We start from the raw sequence: 6950 nt of genomic DNA, 5'->3' as shown, positions 1-6950 counted from the left end.
GGAGTTCCGCTTCCACGAGCCGGGGGGTCGGTGTAAATACTCCCCAAACTCCACCCGCCCACTGGAAGAGGAGGGAGGGCCGGGCCTTGTTGTAGCCTTGGTGGCAGGGTCACTGCCTCAAACCCTGCCTGTGGTTCTTTCTCTCTCACACACACAACCACACCTGCCTGCTTTCTGGAAGCATCCTCTTTTTTTCTGCTTCCTGTCTCCTGGGCTTAGCTCGCCAGGAACGGGTCTCTCTCCGGCAGAAGGCTCTGCCACCCTCCAGGCAGTAAGATGAAATTAGGATTTTCTACACTAGCTCTACTGAGATAATAAACCGGTGGGGGTGGGAGTGAGGTTGGGGGGTAGTGAGAGCCATGTGGCTCTGTGTTTCTCCCCTGTCGTCTGAGACCTTGGAGAGTCAGAGGGGTTATTCGCCTCAGACCCAGCACTAACATCTTGGCAGTCAGTAATAGGACCGGCATTCCAAATGGGAGCAAAGTGTCACTTGGGAAAACTGAGGCTTCTGGTGCCATTGCAGGAGTGGCTTTACCTGTCTGGACCCCGTGGGCCTCTCAACAAACTCAGTGTCTACTCTGTGCCGGCAGCTATGCTACGTCCCAGGAGCACAGTAGCGAAGAAGACAGACAGGGTACTTCCTGCCTTGGAGCTAAATATTCTAGTAGGAGGAGCGAGGTGATGAACATACAGAGAAGATAATTTCAGATAATGGTGAGCACGAAGGGGTAAAACAAGGTGCTACAGAGTGACACAGGTGGGGGTAGGTGACTTCAGCTAGGAGGTAACACTTACATTGCAACCTGAGTGAAAAGAAGAGGCCAGCTCTGTGGAGAACGGAGGAAAGGGCATCCCAGGCAGAGGGAAGAAGAAACAAGTTTCCTCTTCCCGCCTGGGATGCCTCTTCCTCTTCTGGGCAAAAGCCCAGGGGTAGAAACAAGCTTGGTGTGTCCAAGAAACATGAAGAAGGCAGAGTGAGTTATTGGGAGAGTGACAGGAGAAAAGCTTGGTGACAGAGGCTGGGGCCATGTCATCAAGGAGCTTGCAGGCCATGGCAACAAGTTTCACTTATATATGATGGGAGACCATCATAAGGTTTTAAGCAGGGGAGTGGCATGTGATTTGTTTTTAAAAAGACCTTTCTAGTAGCCAAAAAAGAGAAACAACCCAGATTTCGATTCATGAGTGGCTAAACAAAATGTGGCATAGCCATACAATGGGTATTATTCAATTAAAAGAACTGAAGGGCTGATGTGTGTTACAGTGTGAACAAACCTCAAAAACATTATACTGAATGAAAGAACTGAATGAAAGAAGCCAGACACAGAGACCACATACTGTATGATTCCCTTTATGTGAAATGTCCAGAATGGGTAGATCTACAGAGACAGAAAGTACATTAGTGGTTGCCTGGGGCTGGAGTGGGGAAGGGGAGGAGAGAGGACAGGGAGTGTCGGCTGAGGGCTACAACGCTTCTTTCGGGGGTATGAAATGTTCTAAAATTAGATTATGGTGATGGTCGTACAACTCTGTGAATATACTAAAAAGCAGGAATTGTCTGCTCTAAATGGGTGAATGTTATGGCATATAAATTATAAACCCATAGAGCATTTAAAAAATTTTATTTATTTATTTTTGGCTGCGTAGGGTCTTCGTTGCTGCGTGCGGGCTTTCTCTAGTTGCAGCGCGTGGGGGCTACTCTTTGTTGCGGTGCCCGTGCTTCTCACTGCGGTGGCTTCTCTTGTTGTGGAGCATGGGCTCTAGGCACATGGGCTTCAGTAGTTGTGGTGCGCGGGCTCAGTAGTTGTGGCACACGGGCTTAGTTGCTCTGCGGCATGTGAGATCTTCCCGGACCAGGGCTCGAACCTGTGTCCCCTGCATTGGCAGGCGGATTCTTAGCCACTGCGCCGCCAGGGAAGTCCCCGGTAAAGCATTTTTAAAAAGACTGTTCTGGTTTCTAGGTAAAGGATAGACTGAGGGGAGCAGGAGTGGAAAGAGGGAGACAGGAGGCTCGTTCAGCTCCCAGCCCTTAGATGTCAGGGCCTGGGCTCCTGGAGAGAGGTGGGAGGATGCAGCCAACGATGTGGCGGCTGATGAGAGACAGGGCTTGCTGATGGGTCAGAGGAGGGCGGTGAGAGCAAAGACAAGCATCGGTTTGGGCTCGAGCTCGGGTAGATGGTGGTGCGATTCCCGAGGCGGGGAAGCCTGAGAGGCCCGGGCTGCGGGGAGCTGGGTCGGGGCTGCAGCGTGGAGATGCCTGAGCTGCCAGTGTGGAGCAAAGCATGAAGCTGTCAGGGAGGCAGTGTGTGGGAGTCTGGAGCTGCAGGGGGGCAATGCCTGGGCTAGAGACTTGGGAGTCCCCAGCCTCTGGATGACATCTAAAGCCACCAGATTCAATGAGATCTCAAAGGAGAGAGAAGAGGCCTTTGGCCTGTGTGGCCACAGCAGCTGTATGTGGCCACAAATGTGGCCGAGCCTTGGAATGCTGAGTGGCTTTGGCTGGACTCACAGGCGCGGGGCTGGGGCTGTGATTAGCCAGAAAATAGATTGATTGTAGGGGTCACGACAGCCTTTGGCTAGACTCTCATGCTGTCCAGGCAGAGAGCGGTTTCCTGGGGTCAGGCGGCCCCTGGGACTCTGCCCACATGCACTGCTTTATCCTCAGCATCGCTAGCCTGGCTGCCACCAGCGTCGCCTGGGGCCTTTGAATAGAGACCAGAGCCCAGCCCGACCCCCGCCCGCCCCAGTTGGTGTGGAGCGTTTTCCCAAGTGCACCAGCGATTCTGAGGCACAGTCAGGGTTGAGAATCACCGGGCTCAGCGAGCACTAGCTGAGTTTTCCTCTCTGGGATTTTTGGAGAGCTAAGCATTGAATGCCAAATCCGGAAGAATTTTTCCTTTTTATAAAACCACCCTCCCCGTGATCCTGTTGCTCATTCAGGACTGGAAGCTGAGAGTTTCAAATGCAAAGACAGCCAAGTTCCACACAAGCTACAGAAAATGAATCTGACATTTGGGGGCCTTTAAACAGTGTCAGGCACAGGAAGATGGAGTTAACAGCCCCACGCTCTGCTCCTCGTGTCTGTTTTGAACTGTGGCCACGGAGAGAACTAGGGGTTGGGATCAACCTCCCGGTGTGCCCAGGACTGAGGGTCACTCACTATGAACAGCTGCAAAGTCCCAGGCCAGCTGGGATGAGCCGGCCGCCCTACAAGGGACGGACATATCTCAGGTGCCTCCAGGATGCTTTATTTCGTAAGCTCTGATCTTAGTTGTGTACTTCAGAGGTTTTAACCACAAAGGATAGAAAAGGGCTTTATGATGGCCAGACAAAAAGTATGAGGGCCCTTATTATATAGGAGATAAATCGTTATACATTGTCTCTTACAAATTGAGACAGAGGAAAACTCAGTGGAATTTTTATAATTCAAAGACCAAGAAGGGAATTAAAAGATTTTGTGCTGAAATTAGCGGTGGACGAGGTCAGCATAGGATTCACTCTGGGGATGGCAGGTATTGACAGGAAGCAGCAGGAGGGAGTTTTCCGGGGGCTGGGAATGTTCTGTCTTGATGGGGGAGGTGGTCATAAGGGCTGTACACGGGTCAACATTTCCTGAGCTGTGAATTTAAAATTACTGTCCTTTACACGTGTTACTGGATTACATTAAACCTCAATCGAAAAGGTTTCATTATTTTTTTTTTAGTAAACATTCCTATCACATTAGGCAATTTTCAACTGTTTTTCACTCTATTTTCAGTTTGGGGGGGCTAAATAAGAAGTTACCACCCCTCCCCAAAAAAGTTTTTTTTAAAAGAGTTTCATTTAAAAACTCAAGGAGAAACAGGACTGATTTGAAGCAGAAAAATGAAAGTAAAATGAAGGAAAACATGGTGATTGAGGTGGAGCAAGGGAGGGATTTCCTTAAGGGCAGGGTGAGCGCAGAGACGAAGATGAAAAGGGAAGAGGGGGCTGCCAGTCTCTCAAGATGGGAGCAAGGGGTTGGAGGCATTGGAAGTGTTCCTCAATGGAGGGATCCTGGAGAGATTTAACAGAGACAGAGGCAGGATCTCAGAGAGCACTGTCAGATGTTCCCCGGAGAGCTGGGGGCAGGGCACCCCTCCAGGGGCCCTTAAAGCCACGGTGGGCGGCAGCAGTCAGGGTGGACCCCTTGGCCAGCAGGTGAGCGTTGGGCAGAGAAGGTGTGGAGGCCACATGGTGATTGTAGGTGGGGAGCCATGTGACAGAGGGAAAGCCCTGGAAATGTGCGGAGTCAGGACCCTCCTGGAAGTGCTGGGAGGACTCCAAGGCAGAGCAGGGTGGGGGGATGGCGTGGGCAGGTGGGTGGAATCCAGGCCTGTGGGGGACGCCCATGGCAGGCCGTCTCCTGGCCGGCATTCCCCCCGGGGAGGGGGTGAAGGCGGACCAAGTATTGTGTTTGAGACCCAGAACCCAACTTGACTTCCTACCTGCCACAAACCCAGAAGGTTCCAAAGAGAAAAGAGAGGAAGGCCCTGGACCCCACAAACAGCCTTGGTTTCGCATGTACAAGGGAAGGAGAGAGCCATCTTAGTAAGAGCCTTCTATTTTTAAAACACAGCTGGGCTTCCTCTAAAGGAGCGGGGGTGGGGAGCAGAGTGGAGTGGAAGCTGCAGGAACGAAGGTCAAAGGACAGCTCTGGTGGCTTGAAGTCTCCCAGGCCCGAGATCGGAAGAGTCCAGAGGCTGAGGACGGGCCGCAGGAACGCATGGCAGAGGGCACTGGCCTCTCTCTGCGCTCCTGGGGGCACTGGTTCCAGAAGCTTCTGCTTAGGAACCCAAGAATGGTTTTCCACTGAGACAGATGTAAGGGGAAAAAAGAATTCTTAGGCCTCTCCACTCAGAAGTGAGAGGAAACTTGCAAAATGGAAAGTAGGTCATCTCACGCCCCAGCTTCAAACCCTTCCTAGCTTCTTGCTGCTGTTAGGTTAAAATCAAGCTCCGCCCAGTTCTAGAGGCCTGCAGGGTGGAGCCCCGTCTGTCCGACCTCTTCCAGCCTGTAGGACAGCGCCTCCCCCTGGCTTGCTAGCTTCCCGCTCCTCAGACACACTAGAACTTCCCACCCCTGAGCCTTTGCACTCGCGGTTCCCTCTGCCTGGGATGCTCTGTCACACGTGTCAGCTCCCCTGACCTCCCCATCTGTGTCCCCACCCCGTTACTCTCACATGTCCCCTGTCTGTGGCCTCCGCCTGCACTCACCTGACAGATACGTTTACATGTCGGTCACTAGCCTGGAAGCCCCGTGGGAAGGGCCACCTTGTCTGTCTTGTTCTCAGCTGCAGTTTTAGTACCTTGCTCATTGCGCAGCAGAGATGGCTAACGGTTATTTGTTGAATTACAAAGCCTGGGGGATTCCAGAACAGTGCCCAGGGCAGCAGCAGTGAGCCCCATAACCCAACCTTAAGAACTTACTGGATAGAGAAATGCAGAGAGAAAAGCGCAGATGGCCTGGTAGGGAATGGACCTGTTACAAATGTGGGGTCTCCTGCACATAGGAGGGGTGGAGAATGTGACCTGGGCAGAGCCCACACTCCAATCAGCACTGGGCCCCAGCAACCAGGAGCAAAGGTACCTGGTCGTTAAAAATATGCAGAATCGTGCCTGGAGAGGGTCCCAGGCAGGTCCTAAGGCCTAGGACTGCCACAGTTGAAATTCTCTAAAGAATTTCAGAAGATGGAAGTATCCCTAATGCCTCCGTCCTTGGCAGGAGGCCAGGCATGTACAGGGTTTCTCCTCCAGGTTAGAGGAAGTGGCCCTCGATGCTACACCACCTGGCCCCTGGAAGGGCTGAGGCTTTTCTCCACCTGGGGCTCTCTGTCACTGTTCCAGCCCCTGCGTGCTGAGGGCATCATGGGTCTGGATTAGCAGGACTCTGGAGCACCACCCTGCAGGGATGACAGCCAGAGGAAGAGGAGTTTGCTTGTAGATTCTAACCTCTGGCTGTCGCTGGGATTCTTCACGTCCTACTGAGTCTGACCCCAGGAAAGCAAGATGCTCCGGAAACTCAGGGTCAGGTTAATTCAACATCGGAGGAGGCGACAGGGCCACCCCCAGGGATGCAGGAACCCCAACATCTGAGAGAGCCTGACATCTAAGGAAAAAAACTGAAAGCAGAATTTTTATTCTGGTCAAGACTGTGCAGCATAAAACTTGGAGAAGGAGGTGTCTGGACTTCAATTTCCTTGGGTTTCAGTTTCTGTGACAAAGAGATTTCATTGTGAATTTTATTTTATTTATTCTTTTGAGGAGAGAATTAAGGGGTCGGAGGGTGTTCCTGTTGTTAAAGAGGGGGCGGTCTTCTTCTTCTTGGCAGAACCTCTGATAAGCCGCACGTGCAGAATTGAGGCAGGAGGGATATGGGATGGAGACTGACCAGGCATAGGTTTTGCTCTGGGGTGTCAGGTGGCCTTGGAGGTCAGCCAGCATCGGTTCTCCCACCTCTGCCTGAGTGAGAGTCACCAGAGGGCTTATTACAAACAGGCTGCTGGGCGCCCCCAGAGCTGCTGATTCAGTGGGTCTGGGGTGGGGCCTGAGAATGTGCATTTCTAACAAGCTGCCAGGTGCTGCTGATGCTGCGACCCAGTTCCACACTCTGGGAGCCACAGATCTAATGACTGTCCAGTTGTGAATCATTCTGTGGGCCAGCGCAGAATCTGCACCTCCCCCCCAACCTTCCAGGTCTCAGGGGACTGGCGGTGAGGGGCTCCTGATGGAGCTGGGACTACCTGGGTCATCTCCCCACACACCCCCCGCCCCCACCGGGAGACAGCCAACCCCTGATGACTGCCAGGTTGGCCAATAAATCCTAAGGCTTAGGAGAGGGAAGTCAAGGGGTGTGTTTGTGTGTGTGTGTATGTGTGTGCATGTGAGTGGGTGTGATTGGGTGTTTGTGCATGTGTATATGTGTGAGTGGGT

This window comes from Delphinus delphis, chromosome 1 (assembly GCF_949987515.2).
Source record: "Delphinus delphis chromosome 1, mDelDel1.2, whole genome shotgun sequence".
Taxonomy (NCBI): Eukaryota; Metazoa; Chordata; class Mammalia; order Artiodactyla; family Delphinidae; genus Delphinus; species Delphinus delphis.
This window is presented reverse-complemented; position numbering follows the sequence as displayed.